The 17071-nt window shown below is 33.1% G+C and overlaps 1 long non-coding RNA gene across 1 annotated transcript; it reads right to left on the reverse strand.

Moving 5' to 3' along the window:
* Positions 1–311: 311 nt before the first annotated feature.
* Positions 312–13950, reverse strand: LOC145325634 (uncharacterized). The gene is made up of 3 exons (XR_013881534.1): positions 13682–13950; positions 1312–1387; positions 312–366 (listed from the first exon to the last, which is right to left on the reverse strand). It is a non-coding gene; the product is annotated as an uncharacterized LOC145325634 (long non-coding RNA).
* Positions 13951–17071: the final 3121 nt, after the last annotated feature.

The following is a 17071-nucleotide window of genomic DNA, read 5'->3' on the forward strand; positions in this document are numbered from 1 at the left end:
GGAGGTAGGGGTTTAACGGGTGCTCAATTGGTACTTTGACGAAAAGCACTTTTATAGATATTGTTTACCTGCTAACTGTTCTTGAATGAAAATGCCAATTGTTCCTGTGTAACCTAAAAAGAAAAAACACAAAGAATCTTTAGGCAAAAAAAAATTGGACAAAAAATAAAATTAATTAAAACAGTTTAATTTAACGAGATATGGAGAGAGAGAAAAAAGGCCGCAGGTTTACATATGGTCCTACTTGTTTAAGGTTTACTAACATTTGCCCTACACCTCATCCCCCTCCCCCTATTGAGATAATAAAATACTTATCTGAGGTCTAAACCTCCAGCCAAATTGCTGCAATATCATCATTCTTGAAACCTTAAAAATATTTGTAATAGTTATTTCTCGCATCGTATTATAAATGGCTTTACGCGGATATAAAAATGTAAAATGACTTTGGCACCTCGGGGCTAAAAAAACTGGTTTTAATATTATGCTCGTACATTTTTATATTCGTAGAAAACTGGATGTCATACGATGCTAGACATAGTTTTTTCGTATGGATGAGAACCGGTTCTAATCCACCGGATTAGAATCGGTTTTGAATGTATACGAGAATAGTTATTTCTCGTATCGTATTATAAACGGCACCACGGGGCTAAAAAAAACAGTTTTAATCTTCTGATTGTACATTTCTATATTCGTAGAAAACTGGATATAATACGATACGAGAAATAACTATTTTTTTTTAACTTTTTGTTCGATTTAGGGATAATAGACCTACCAAGGATTACTCATGCAAAATTTTAGATCAAAATTCGAATTCTAAGTGCCATTTATACATTGATTACGAGATGGTTGCATTGAAAACCCCCCCTTTTTTAAAAGCCTTTTAAAATATTGCTAGAATCCGGAATCCGCAAGAATGCTCCATTTTATGGACGAATTCTTGTAAGACTTAGAATCCGGTCCAAAAATTTGACAGACTGCCATCTCTTATTAAAAAAAAATTCCTAAATTGAAGCAAAATTAACAGAATTATGAGTTTCTGTTTTATATTAGAATTCTCGAAACATTGTGATCGTATTATAGACAGCTGTCCGCTGATATTTAAATAAAAAACTATAATAATAAAACCAGTTTTGTTAGCCACGAAAAGGCCTAATTTCTTTAGATAAAAAAAAACTTGTATTGATATTATTATTTTTATTATAATATTCATAGACAATTGTCTGTAATACGATGATTTAATGATTTGGCTGTGAACCGGTTCTAATCCAGTAGATATAAATCGGTTTCGAAGCCATACTAGAGTAAGTATACCTGTATACTAACTGCTTAAATTCAGTAGAGTCTTGCTTGTTTCGCCCACTACTTTGATGGGCAACCCAGGAACGTCCTAAATAATAGAATATTTATTATTTCTTGCAACGTATTATGTACAGCTTTCCGAGGATATAAAATGTACAATTATAAAATTAAAACCAATTTTTTTTGTCTCGAGACGCCGAAGACACTGGCTAAAAAATAGTGTTATCAATAGAAAGAACCACTGACACTCACACATCATTCGAATCCAAACTAGAATATGTACCTAATTAAAACTTACACGAATAAGCGAGAAATGGGATTTTTCTTAATATTTAATATTGCTAGGTGAAAACTTAAACTACATGGAGAAGAATTTGCGAGAAGCGCCTAATATTAAAATACCTAAATGAAACTGTTCTTCTACTACAAAATTTTCTTACTTTTGCACTTTCTAATTCTTTTAAAGTTGAAAATGTATGAATATTGAAAAAATCATAAGCGATCAATGAAAATCTAATGAGAAAAGGGGGGGGGGGGGGGTAAAATGTGGTGACTCGTGCTACGACATACCAGCAATTTTATTTTGGATACTACTCCCTTAGTTTTAGAGATAATTGGGTAAAATCTTTTGGGCTGGGTCACTAATAACCCCAAGTTTTGGTATCTTTCAAAAACAAGGCGGCGGGACCGCCGCTCCTGCCGTTCCCCGCCATTTTCCGCCGCTGCCAAATTTTTTTTTAATTGCATTTCTCGCCGAATTAGGCAATTAGGAATCATTTTAGGTAGGTCAGTAAAACATATTTGAATAAAAAATGGGGGCGGTACCGCAGCTCCTGCCGTCCATCCCCGTTTTCTGCCGCCAAATTTTTTTTATTGCTTCTCTCGCCGAATTAGGCAATTTGGAATCATTTAAGACCATGTTATTTTTTTTTTCCCCTGATAAATTTTTTTCAAATTCTCGTTTATCCAGGTATATCTTAAATTCAGTGCTTCTCCTGTGCTTTTAAAGATATTGAAAAAAATTCTTTTGAGGTAGGTCAGTAAAAATATTTTTAAAATTCTCGTTTATCTAGATATATCCAGTTTTCCGCCGCCGTCAAATAACAATTTTTTATTGCGTTTCTCGCCGAATTAGGCAATTTGGAATCATTTGAGAACATGTTATTTTTTTCAACAATTTTTCCCCTTACAAGCCATCCTGCGGCGGCAGAAAACGCCGCCATTTTTTATTTAAATATTTTTTACTGACCTACCGTAAAAGATTTTGTTTCAATATCTTTAAAAGCACAGGAGAAGCACTGAATTTAAGAAATGCAAAAAAAAATTTTGGCGGCGGCGGCGGAAAATGACGGCGGGAGCGGCGGTACCGCTGCCATTTTTTATTTAAATATTTTGTACTGACCTACCTAAAAAATTTTGTTTAAATATCTTTGAAAGCTTAGGAGAGGCACTGCGGTCCAACCACCGTTTTTTTTCGAAAGATACCAAAACTTGGAGTAATTATCTTTAAAACTAAGGGAGTAGCATCCAAAATAAAATTGCTGGTATGTCGTGGCACAAGTCACCACATTTAACCCCCCCCCCCCCCCCCCCCCACAGTTATGGAGTCTCGACCATAAAGATTTTTTTATCCAATCTTAACAAGAGAGGTATTTTTGGAAAGAGGAATATACATAGAAAACGCCTATGTAAATTAGAAAATCCGCAGAAATCATATTTGCAAGTTATTTGGAAAAAATTGCAATAATAACTTAATTTCATGCTTTAAATGACCAATTTAGAAAAAAATCTTTTAATGAAAGTTGTTTATCTATAAGTTTCAAACATACTTAAGACAATAAAATAATATTTATCATCCTAAATGTGAAAATCAGATGCAGAATCCTTTTTAGAGTAAATATAGTGCAAAAAGTAACCAAGACATTTGTCCAAAGTATGAAAATCTAAAAAAATAGTTCTTTTTGATTTTGATATACATATCAGATAAATGTATATAAAATTAGTGATCAAAAACTATAAAACAAGTTATTACTTTTTTAAATCCTATCGTTGATTAAAATGCACTTTTAGGTTTACTCATTACCAAAGTAGCACATAAAAACTCTTGATATTTAACAAAATAAATTCAAATAAACAATTAGGCGTTTTTTATAATGCAGTAGACCATTTTGTAGTTATTTTTTTGGCATTTATTTTGATTAATTACTCCATAAAAAGAGTTTTCCTGCACTACTTTGGTAATTCTTAAACCTAAAAGTGCAATTTAATCGATGACAGTGATTTAAAAAATTATAACATGTTTTATAGTTTTTATCACTAATTTTATATACATTTAGGTGATATGTATATAAAAAGCAAAAAGAACTTTTTTCTTCAGATTTTCATACTTGGTTACTTTTTGCACTATATTGACTCTAAAATAGATTCTATATTTGATTTTAACATTTAGGATGATATATTTTATGCCAATTATTGTGTTTAAATCAAGAAAGAACATATTTTTTGTTCGTATACCTTTTTTACTTGAGAACCCTTAGAGCTAGAGGGAGCTAATTTTGGATTTAAGCTTCTATAGGACCAAAGTTACTTTTAAAATTATTGTCGACACCCCACCCCCCCCCAAATTTTTTTTTTTTTTTTTTTGGGGGGGGGCGGGTGGATTATACTATAGGGTGTTTCTCAGAAACAACTTGAGATAAATGGAGCAAACCTTAGGATAAAACTTATGTAGGCCTATATTTGCTTTTAGAACTATCATTGACCACCCACCCACCCCCAAACCCCTAATTTAAGGGGGGGGGGGCAGGTGGATTATACTATTGGGTGTTTCTCAGTAACCACTTGAGATAAATGGACCAAACCTTGGGATAAAACTTTAGTTGGCATATAGTTGCTCTTAGAAATATTGTTGACCCACGCCCAAACCCTTAATTAAGAGGAGAAGGGGGGGTAGGTAAATTATACTATTGGGTGTTTCTCAGTAACCACTTGAGATAAATGGAGAAATCCTTAGGATAAAACTTTTGTATGCCTAAAGTTGCTTTTAGAAATATTGTTGACCACCCACCCAACCCCAAACCCTCTAAAATGAGGGGGGGGGGGGGGCAGGTTGATTTTACTATAGGGTGTTTCTCAGTAACCACTTGAGATAAATGGAGCAAACCTTAGGATAACACTTTTGTAGGCTTATAGTTGCTTTCAGAACTATCATTGACTACCTACCCACCCCCAATCCCCCTTAACTGAGAGGGGGCTGTGAGGCTGGTGTTTAATACTTTTATAAATATTGCTCACCCCCCACTCACACCCTCCTATGGCAAAGGAAGGAGGTGGGAGGCTGGTGTATAACTTAGAAACCACTTGAGAACCATGGAGCAAACCTTGGATTTAACATTAGTAGGCCTAATACTATTTTATACTAGTGTGTACTACTCATATACCACATCTGATACATGGATCAAACCTTAGTAATAAACTTTTGTAGGCCTAAAGTAGCTTTTGAAATATCATTGACCCTCCACCCAACCTCAAAACCCCTTAATCTGAAGGAGAAAGGGTTGGTGGTTAAAAACTATTCAAACTTTTGTTTAAAAAAAAAACACTAGAGATAGAACCCAAAAATTTTAAAATCTAGATTTTTCCATGATATTAGATGTATATTCTAGGGTACTACGTCAAACCCTAGATACGTCAAACAGTAGATGCGACAAACGCTAGACAGACAAACAGTAGACAGACAAACCCTAGACACAACATACGCTAGATACGACAAACACTAGAATGCGACAAACGCTAGAATATGAAAAACCCTAGATTTTTTCTAAAGGCGACAAACAATAGATACGACAAAGGCTAGAATTAATCCTATTATGTAAAGTAATACGCTTTTTTGTCTGTAGCAATGGATCTCACTAACTGCTAAACCGAAATTGTTCTCCTTAAAGTGAAGCTTCATATGTGTCCAGGGAAGGTTTTTAACTAATTTTGTGGAGTGTATCTACCCCCCCCCCCACAAAAAAAAAATAATTTACCTTTTTAAAACTTAAAAAGAAAATGATATAAGCATTTTTGTCTGTAGCAAAGGATCTCATTATCCGCTGAACTGATATGTTTCTTCTTTAAAGTGACGCTTCATATAGGTCCAGAAGGTTTTTAACTAATTTTGTGAAATTTAAATTATATTGCCTATTACTGAATAATTAACACACCATTGAAATTTGAATTAGTATTGCCTGCCTTCCCCTATTTTCCCCCAAAATGACCCCAGATGAATCGCTTTACTGATTCAAAGACAAGGACAATAACATATTTTTCTTAGTTAATGGGGTAAATTACATTTAAATAGCATATATTTGAAATAAATTCAATTTTCTACCACGTAGTTTTTAAAATATCAAGACCTGATAATTGTCTTTTTGTGATATATGCAATTTAAAAAGACGATTTTCAAGTCTTGATATTTCAAAAACTATGTGGTAGAAAATTAAAATTTTTTCAAATATATGCCATATAAATGTAGTTTAACCATTTAACCAGGATAAAATATGCGGTTCACTAAATTAAGTTCAAATGCATTTCGTGAAACTACCCCTTTTGCATGAGTAATCCTTGGTGTGTCCATTTTCCCTAAATCGAAGAAAAAGTTGGAAAAGTAGTGGCTAACGGCTGGCGGCTCAGCCGTGTAGACATTTGTTGGGTATTTACAAGAGAAATAAGTCACGAAACCTCTCTCCACATAATGCTTTTTCCCGCTCCAAAACGTTTTCAAACGGTTCTAGCCGGTAGTTGCTGGTACTAGAAATCTAAAAAATGTTTTTTTTTTATCATTTCACATGATTTAAAGCAAAAAAGTTTGACAGATTTGCCCTAAAAATAGCTAAAAAACGGCTAAACGGCTGAGCAACCTCCGGGTTTTTGTAAAATGAAAGATATGGCATTCATTTATCGTTTGCAATTGGAGGCATTGTTCTAACTTGATTTTTTCATAATTTTTTTTTCATCAAAAAAAAAATTGTCTATTCCGGTCACTTTTTTTACTTTTTTATTATTGTATTTATAACTGTATAATACCCTAATGTTTAATTTGGGTGATCTGGAAGCATAAACAACCTAAATGCATGACCTAAGCTTTAATCATTGCCTTGCCTGTTGTGTGATGTACAATACTAGTCATTTTACTGCTTGTATTATGTCATGTTTTGTTGCCTAAGCTTTTCAATTTGTAAAGACATTAAAAATTTTTCAGACACATTTTTATAGTAATGGGAAGAGTATATCACCCAAGTAACGCCTTAAATATTTGCCTGAAGATGTATCAGCTGCATTTGCTCATGTAAGAAGGGGTTAGAAATACCGCTAGAAGATTTAAAATTCCATATGAAACCCTTGCATCTTTTTTGTATGAGAGGGTTTTTGCGATTTTTGCGCGGTTGGGATTTTTTATGTCAAATCGACTAGGAATAAGCTAGAAAGGTGTTTAAGGTGTCTTAGAAAGCTCTTTGCATGTCCTAACAAAAACTCCCCAGGATATGGGTTCTATCTCCAAGATTTAGAGTACATATCCAAGATTTTGCATTTTCAAAATTCCTGTTGCATAAAATGTGTTGAAATATTAGAGTTAGACCCCATATCATTTCGAGTTAATTGTCAGGCATGTAATTTTGCATCTTTAAGACACCTTAACCACCCTTGTAGGTCAACACTAGCCAATTTGAGACAAGAAAAAATGTATCAAAAACTGCTGTCAAAACTGGCAGGATTTTTAAAATCAAAAATTTTTTGGGAAAAAATCACTTTTTTAAAGAAATTCCAAAACTTGTGAATCAGAAATTGACTCTAATTTATGTATAAAGCTTAAAAAAACCTAATCATATAATAAAAAGTACAATTTTTTAAAAAAAAGTTTGCATGAAAAAAATTGATGTTTTTTTGCAATTTTATCGACTTTTTTAAAATGGGGAAAATGTTGTCAAAAAATTGTCTGATCTGCATGCGACTAGTACCGTTAGAAAGCTAATGACCTCAGCTTTCTACTCATAGTTTAAAATGTTAAAAAAAAATATTTTAAGGGGGTCTTCCACCCCCTCAAAGTCAACTGAACGAAATAGCCCCACTGGTGGGGTTATTCCAGTATAGGCCAACCACGGCCCTTTAAACCGATTTTTGACCGACTTCTAATTGCGAGATCTTAACGGGACCAAGACAGGCTTCTTTGTTATTGCTATATCTTTCATTTGCACTCTTAAAAACCGGAAAAAGTTTTTGGGAAATTTTTTTTTTTAAGTTGAAGCAAAAAATTTACCGGAATAACCCTGCACTACCCTACCTGCATTAATAGAAATATAAATTTAGTATTAATGTACGAAAAAATGTTTTATAAGTTTAAATTCTAGCGTATGTCGCTTCTAGTGTTTGTCGCACTTTACAAATTCTACTGTTTGTCGCGAACTGGCAAAGTCTACTGTTTGTCGTAGTCTAGCGTTTGACGTATCTATCATTTGTCTGTCTAGCGTTTGACGCATCTACTGTTTGGCTGTCTAGCGTTTGACGCATCTACTGTTTGACGTATCTAGTGTTTGACGTAGTACCATATTCTACAAGAATGACAACATCCATTAAAGTGAAGCACAGAAATGGTAGGACAAATGGACATTAACCCATGTATAGTGTCAAAACTGAACAATCAGAATATAAATGTATAAGAGGATAATCCAAATTGTAAGCAAATTAAATGAAAGACTGCTTGATACAGAATAATGTTTATGGACATACTAACATTTTTAGGACTTGATTATAGAGTTGCTTTGCGTTTTCCCAGGAATCAGTATACCATACATTAGATCAATCAGATAATTAGATCACATAAAAATTTGTTAGTAAAATGTAGAAATCAGCATGTTAAAAATGGATGTACGGACATACCAGTAATGCTTATAGAGTTGCTACGCTTTCTAAATTGTACCTCACTACTAATGGAATCACTATACAAAGTTTGAGATTGATAGGACAATTCTAACATGCCTAAATTAACAAACAAAAAAGCTATCCGTTCTGGACAGATGGACCGACTATAAGGGAGGGAAGTTTGTACACTTAAAGGAAATTAAATTCATTAGGTATCAAATTTTGGGAGGGACGTGTATGCTTATTTTTTTTGTTATCAACCTAATTCTTTTTTGTAAAATCTCTTATGTGACTGAATGTATAGGTAAAACTTAGAAAATTGAATTTTTTAAAAGAAACTTTATCAAAATTACTGAACTAAATAAGCCAGGGTTTCGGATCCGGATCCGCAAGGATCCGCATATTTTTGAGTCCAAGGATCCGGATCCGGATCCTTGGACTCAAAAAAATGCGGAAAAAATAGAAAAATCTACCTAAATTTATATAAAACCTCAGACAATCTCTTGATGAGAGCCAATCTTTAAGATTTAGGGTCAGACTTGAAAATTAAAAGTATTTTTGACTTCAAATTAAAGAATAAATATTTTTGAAAAATTTGGTGATTTAATTTCATTGTCAAGGATCCGGAACCGGATTCGCTAGGATCCGGATCCGGATCCGCACTAACCAAATTTGGAGGATCCGGATCCGCAAAAAATCAATGCGGATCTGAAACCCTGATTAATAAGCATTACACATTTTATTTTGGGACTTTCCTTCATCATTTGCCTTTTGGAGAAAAGACCCCATAAAACTAAAAATAGGAGTTCTAAGCTTATATTAAAGATAACAAAGAAAAGTTATTTCTCGCATCGTATTATAAACTGCTTTCCGCGGATATAGAATGTACAATTATAAGATTAAAACTTGTTTTTTTAGCCCCGAGGTACCTAAGGGACCAGCTAAAAAAACTGGTTTTAATCTTATGATTGTACATTTTTAAATTCAAAGAAAGCTGGATATAATATAATGTTAGACATAGTTTTTTCATATGGATGAGAACCGGTTCCTATCCACCGGATTCAAATAAATACAAGAAAACTTTTTAAAAATAACTAAACTAGGTAACCTTAACAGATTTGGTTGTAATGAAATGTGTAATGGTAACTTAGTTCAGTTATTTTTAAAAAGTTTTCTTTGAAAAAATCAGGTTTAGGTATATCTTTCAAAATAACTCCTATTTTTAGTGTTGGCTCCACAAGCCCCACGAAGGAAAGACCCAAAATAAAATGTGTAATTTTTAAAGTAACTTTGGCCCTACAGAAGCTTAAATCCAAAATTAGCTCCCTCTAGCTCTAAGGCTTCTCGAGTAAACCCCTCCCCCCCCCCCTGCCCAAATGGTTATTTTCCACATCCTCCTTTAAAGTTTATTGCCAACTACATTCATTTGTGAATTTGTTTTAATCAAATTAATATTTTTCATATGATTTTTGTATCATTTTTTTTACGTTCTATATAGGCCCGGCTCGGCACATGGGATAGGAGTCCGAAATTTCCTGTGGATGCCACTAGAGCAAAAAAAAAATGGAAGTTCCTTTGACTTTTCATTTTGGTTTCTAAAAGTGCCTCCATATTTTGTAATAATGAATAGTAATTTATTGCATCGTATTATAGACAGCTTTCCGCTGTTATTAAAATAAAAAATTTTGAGATTAGACCCATAGATGTTAACCAAGAGGGATATAAGGCCCAGGCTTACTTTATTAATTTTATGATTTTTATCCTAATGTTCATGTTGTGATTTTTCACATGCCTGAACGAAAATTCTTTTTTTTTAAGGACCTCTTATTTCCGGTTGTGTTATACTTTTATTATGTAATAATTTTAAAGGGTATAAGGCCAAATCTGCTCGTAATCGCAAGGACGTCCAAGCTTTTTAATATGGTAATGGGTTGTGGTAAAAAATTAAAAGGGGGGGGGGGTAATGACATCTATTCTTAATCCGTGAGCAAAATGGTCTAAATATTGAGCTAGACCCTTCAAACTTGGTATATATAATTATGGTTCTAGGTTGATTATTCTGTTTCCTACCAACAAAGTGACCATTTGAGAGAAGGTCAAAGCATTTGGGAACGCAGTCAAGCTTTTCAGGACCCCATTTAGTGTTCACATCAAGGACTTCAGGCTTAGGGGTAAGCTTTCTCAACACAGGTTCTATGACAGCATTATAAGCTGTTGTCATACAAGCTTCATCAGCTCCAACTTTTTTGACTAGATCAGAAGGCACAGATAGCCCATGTATCCTGACTGCCCAATTTCTTGCATACTGTTCGTTGCTATTGCAATATAGCTCTAGCTTAGAAACATTAGGTGGAGCTTTTTTTTCACTATCTTTAGCTTGGCATATAAGTTCAATGAGTTTTTCTGCTGTCACATTATGCTCAGTGAGAATCTTTGATAAATTCTCAATATTTTTATCACTTTGAATTTCACTGTTATTAGTCGCCATTTTAAATAGAAAATTGTTGGACACCCTAACAACAATAATAAGCCTAGTCCTATAGGTATTACATCTAAATGGCAAAAAAATCCAAAAATTTTATTTTTTGGTATATATTGATGTGGAAACTTACCTTAAATTGTGTTTTCTTAGGGTTTTAACTAAAATACACTGTGTCTATTAATAAGGACATCATTTAAGATGATTCAGCAAGTTGGGGACCGACCCCAGGGGGCTAGGAGAATGGCCCGCAAGGGTTAAGTGCATTTTTTCCAATATACATGTTGTGACACATCAAATTTTAGGTTTTTTTATAGTATGGCTTTAAAACCGATTAATATCCGCTGGTTAAACCCAGTTGTCAACCCAACTGAAAAAACATGTATGGCATCATATTACAGACAATTTTACACGGAACATTAAAATAAAAATCATAAAATGAATACCAGTTTTGTTAGCCTGGGCCTTCTACCCAACTGGATTAACAAAACAGACAATTTTCCATGAAAATCAAATTAAAATCTAAGATTAGAGCCATTTTTGCCTAAAAATGTCCGGCTACTTATAAAAAGCTTCCATAAAATTTAAAACTCCCATCAGTTCATGTGGTCATGGAAATCTTAAGGTACAGACAAAAAAACCTTACTACTTTATAATACTGGCGGGGCGGCAATGCCCCACTAAGGGCACTTATCCGGCCAAATTACCAGATATCCGGCCGGATAACCGGCCAAATTACTACATATTAAAGTATCTAAAAAGGATATTGTCCCTTTCGTGGCAACGCACCTTAAGGGGTGATTCGTTGACTTTTTAAAATTGCTTTTAATAGGTTATTTTAGGTTAGGTTATGTTATATTTGGTTAGGTGATTATCCCTCAGGGTTAGGCAATTAGCCCCGCAAGGTTAGAGTACCCTGCGAGGAGCTGGAAATAGGGGGAAAGCTACTGTGAAAATACGAATAATCACTCCTTAAGGGGCGTTACCACGCAAGGGACTATACCCGCAAAAAAAATTCTTCATAAACTGGTGTTTATATTATACTAGCGGCTGCGTCCCTAGTATCTAGGAATATTAGAAGGGACATAAAAGTGCAGAAAAATAACTTAAAACCTTACAACGATTTGTTTATAAAAATTAAACAGTCTAAGACCACTCTGGGACCTATAAGAAGCTTCACTCTAAAGGAGAACCATATCAGTTCAGCGGTTAGCGAGATACTTCGCTACAGACATAAAAGCTTACTACTTTATATAATAGGATAAAATTAAGGTTAAAACTTAAAAATTAAGTAACTATTAAATGATCTTTCTTCTTAGCAAATAAATCTAATTAACTATTACTACCCTCAATCTGTAATATCAACCCCTAATGGTTGGAGGATGGGCGGGGAGGTTGCGTAGAATGCCTGCCCCCCCCCCCCTTGTTTTTTTTCTATCCTATTTTCTGTGTATAAAAGGTAGAGGGCTATAACTGAGTGACTTTTGAAATATGGGTATGAGACATAACTGAGAGTTGAAATTTTTTAATACCTCCTTCCTGGCAGGCACAGGATGCCAGCAAATCTGGTAAGGTTATTCAGGTAAAAAGTAAAAATATTTTTTTACTTAAACAAAGCATCTCATGTTATCTAATACTAAACTATCCTATAATCGTACATCCTCATATGTAATATATGTGTTCAAGTCGATTTCAGGTTCCAGGTATAATCTTGCAAGTCCTGAACCTCCAGGTCTTCATAAATCTTTAAACGGTTCCTGTGACCGCAAATTTTTAATTGAAGATTTCAAATTTTAAACTTTTTTATCTTCATGACATATTAAAATTTCATAAAATCCGTTGCTGTTTACCTGCCAATCGTCGGTTTGCGGCTGGCAGCTGCCAAGTACTGCTGCCACCGCCAAAATTTATGTTTTGAGACTTCTAATATAAAATTTACATAAAGATAAACATATTCAGAAAAAATTGTTCTTCTAGCTTCAATAATAAGAAAATTAAAGCCATTTAAAATAAAAAAAAAAAAGATTTTTGTTGTGAAATATAAAAAATTATATTGTCGGATATCCGGCCGGATAGTTTCAATATCCTGTATCCGGCCGGATATTGAAAATGGCCGGATATCCGGCCACACCGGATATCCGGCCCAACAATAGTAAAACCTTCCCTTGAACTATAAGAAGCTTCACTGTTAAGAAAAACCATATCGGTTCAGCAGTTAGCCAGATCCTTCGCTACAGACACAAAAGGTAACTACTTCCTTTGATAGGATAGGTTTTAAAAAAGACTACATCAGGGAGGAAGGGAACATTGGGCCGTAAATTTCACTGGTTGAATTATTTGTTAAATAAAAAACTCCTACTTTTATTTAATTTTCATTTAAAAATTGTATAAATATACACCAAATTACCCCTTCTGTAGATTATAACTAATAGTTGAAACCAGGGTGTCGGAGCCGTTTAATTTTGATGCGGCTCCACGGAGCCGTATCTGAAAATACGGCTCCAGCTCCGGCTCCTACCCTTAAAATTAATATATCAATTTTTGTTCATTATTGAAATTGATAAAATAAAATAAATAATATAAAATATTTGCTTTTATTTGATTAAAGCTATATAAAAGTAGAAGGATGTGTGTCTATTTGTAAAGTAACAATAGTTTTTTAGTTTATTATATGGAAATAGACCGTTGCCAAATCATATTATTACTTTAAAAAATCACATTTAGCTAATCTGGAGCCGGAGCCGTTTTTAACGAAAAATACGGCTCCGGCTCCACCAAAAATGTTGCTGCTCCCGGCTCCCGGCTCCGGCTCCGGCTCCAAAACACTGGTTGAAACGTTTGGATACTCAACTTATTATACCAGACAATCAAAATTCATTAAAGATCCCAAAGTGTCTGTGTGTTTCAAAGGATCTCACTAATTGATGGACCGATATGTAACAATTCAAAGTCTTGATATTTTTTTTGAAAACTTTGTACATAAAGAACTGATTTCCTAACCTGCAAGTAACAGCAAACCATTTTAATTCTTGTTTCTTGGCTGGCATTTTGAGTGTATGGTTGTCTGAAATGTAGCCCTTTTATAAATTTTGCCAATATTTGGTTAATTCCGAAACACAGGTGAAAATAATAATTTGAAAAGAAAGGGAGATAGGCTAAGCTTTTCTACAATTCTGGCCGTCCATAACAGATTTTTATTAAAACTATGATATAAGGTAGGAAGTTTTTTTTGTCTGTTGCTTAAGATTTAATGACTACTGACCCGATTGAGTTCTCCATTTTATGGATGGATCTTATAGATCTCTGGATGGTTTTAGGCTATTTAATTTTTTTTTTTTTAATTTTAAGTTTTTTTTAGGCTACTTAGGATACTAGGAGCGCATCCGCTAGTATTTAATGTTGTTAGGTGAAAACTTAAACTACTTAATGCAAAGGAAAAGAATTTGCGAGAAGCGTGTGATTTTAAGATATCTAAATAAAACCAACTATATTTTCTAGATCTTAACGCCTAAAACATTTATAAATTAACCTTCTTGAAGAAGAATTTGCTTAAAATAATACTAACAACAAATTTACATTAATTAAAAATCAGGCATTCGTGTATTCTTGAACACACAAATATGCGCGCCAATATTTTTTGAAGTAATAAAAAACAAAACATTTTTTAGAAGAATACTTTTTTTTTAATTTGTATCCTATCTTCTTCAATTTACTGATTACAAAAAACAATTTTAAAATTTTTAATCAAAACTTCTACTTATTTTTATATGTATTTTTTTCAATCACTAATATTTATCGCCATCGGAGCTGTAGTAAAATCAGCTGTTACCATCGCAATGGGACAATTTCTGTGTGATGAATATTCCCTTATGAATGAACAAAAATTCTAGGACTAATTCACCAATGTTGGAAAAATTTATTTTAAAACCCACATGCTGCATAAATTATAATTCCTTTACATAACAATAAAATAATATTTAATATAATATAATATATAAGTGATTGAAGATTGGCGAAAAAAATTTGTTAGAGAAATTTTAGTCGACAGTGAGGGGGGGTTTAGATAAGAGAGTGTTAATTTCCATGAGCGTAATAACAATTGCGAAGAAGTGTATTAAAAACTTACTTATACCGTATTGAATTATATTCCCAAGAGCGTATTAGACAATACTATACAGACAAATACATTATTTAGTACTACCTGTTACTTCACAAAACATTACCTAATACTTAATAATGCATTGAAAACTTCCTTGTATCGTAATGACGTTTTTTTCCTACTACGTATGGATTGATACTATACATTAATGTGAAGAATATAGAGTATCATCTGATGCTAAAAAAAAAAATTATTTTTAACAGTGTACCTCCACCCAACCCGTTTACCCCACTCCCTTCCCTCCAACCGTATGAACGAACTGACCAGTAAGTGATGTCCATGTTAACATCCTAAATTGACGACAATTTCCCCCTGTCATAATATCCACGTATATTCTACATCCAGTCTTCAAGTTGAGTGTCCTTTTAAAATTTGAGAGTGATCCATCTCACCCTCGCCTCATTTAGACATCTCTACAAGGACAGAAATATAAATACAAACTTTTAAAGTAAAGTAAGGTCAAAATAAAAATTGTTTTGACTCGAAAATTAATCTTGTCATATGCACCTATTTTAGGCCAAAGCTTTCCTCTTATCTTACTCTACAATGCCCTATGTCAAACAAAGAAAGTGTGTATGATTATTTACTAAATTACCCCTTCAGATTTCTATTTTCACAGAAAACTTTTCTCTAATCCTAATGGCAGTACAATTATAATCAAACATAAATTTAACATATTGTAAAAACTTCATGACGAATAAAACAAGAATAAAAACATCCATTATGACAAAATTTTAAAAAATGATTGAGAGCAAGCCCACTTTCAAGTAAAATGTTCCTGGGAATGGTTAAATACAAAAACGATGAACTTTAAAGGCTGCCAGCTGCCAAACAACTAGACATTATGTTATTTTAGCCATTATATTTCCAACTAGCGGTTACGCCCCTAGAAGCATCTAGGGGCAATGGTAGGAGGAGGAAAAGTCGACCTCATCCCATTTTAAATTTGTTTTTTAAAAGAGTTAAAAAAATACTTTTTAGGGGGAGTGGGGGTGAAGACACCCTCTCCAAAAATAGTTTAAAACCTTCCCAGGACCTATAAGAAGCTTCACTGTAAAGGAGAACAATATAGGTTTAGCGAGATCCTTCGGGAAAGACAAAAACGCTTACTACTTTATAAAATAGGATAGGTTAGGTCATAGACAATTGTCCATAATTTTTTATTGGCAATGCAATGGTAACCCGTAGATCCCTAAACTAAGGAAAATCTATCAAATTATGCTAACTTCATATAAATTTTGATCTCGATTTTAGCACAATAACTGAAATATTATGACAAATATTTAAATTTATACTGTTTAATTTATTACATTATGCTGGTATTATTTTTTTAAATCTTCTTTCAGTTGAAAAAAAACAGTATAGTTTTGTGCTGATATTTAACACAAAAGTATAGTTGAAATGAATTATTCAATATTTGGATTTAGGGCCTTTAGTTAATACAATTTCTTTTATTCTATCTATGGATTTTATTTTACCATTCTCATTTTTTGTGTGTATTTGTGGGTGTGTTTGTGCTTGTTTGTGTATGTGTATGCTTTTATGTGTGTGTATGTGCTTGTATGTGTGTGAGTGTGTGTGTGTAGGATCTTGGGTTATCCCTTATAACCGGGCATCAATTTGATTTAAAGCTTATAATTTAAAACATGATATATCATTCCTTGTGTTCTACAGTATGATCATAAAAAATCTTCTTCAACATTATCTGTCATAAAAAAAGTAGTTTGACGATTACAAACAAACACACACAGATCCTGTTACTTTATTATAAGGATTATCTAATTAGGAAATGATTTAAATTTGATCTTTTTTCATAAATACTTTAGAATTCACTAAATCTTTCAAATATCGTTTCTTTTTACTTTTTGATCATACTGTTTAAAATGTTTTATAAAAATGACAGTTTAAGCACGAACAAGAACATTTTAACCCAGATTTAAGTTCGTGGGGATAATTGTAATTTATTATTTCTCGCTCCAGAATGAATGATCTTTTTTTAAGGGGGTTCCCTCTTTAAAAATCACGAAACCTCTATCACTTTTGATTTTATTTAATGTATATATATTGTTAATTGGATGTTGCACCAGATTTTCATGTACCCTAATAAAGAGACACTCACTGCCTTCGGGGCTAACAAAACTTGTTTTAATCTTAAAATTTGAATTTTAATATCCGATGAAAGCTGTCTATAATACAATGCAATAAATGACTATTATAAGAATTTTAAGTAA

This window comes from Acartia tonsa, chromosome 8, assembly GCF_053477335.1.
Source record: "Acartia tonsa isolate MP-2025a chromosome 8, ASM5347733v1, whole genome shotgun sequence".
Lineage (NCBI taxonomy): Eukaryota > Metazoa > Arthropoda > Copepoda > Calanoida > Acartiidae > Acartia > Acartia tonsa.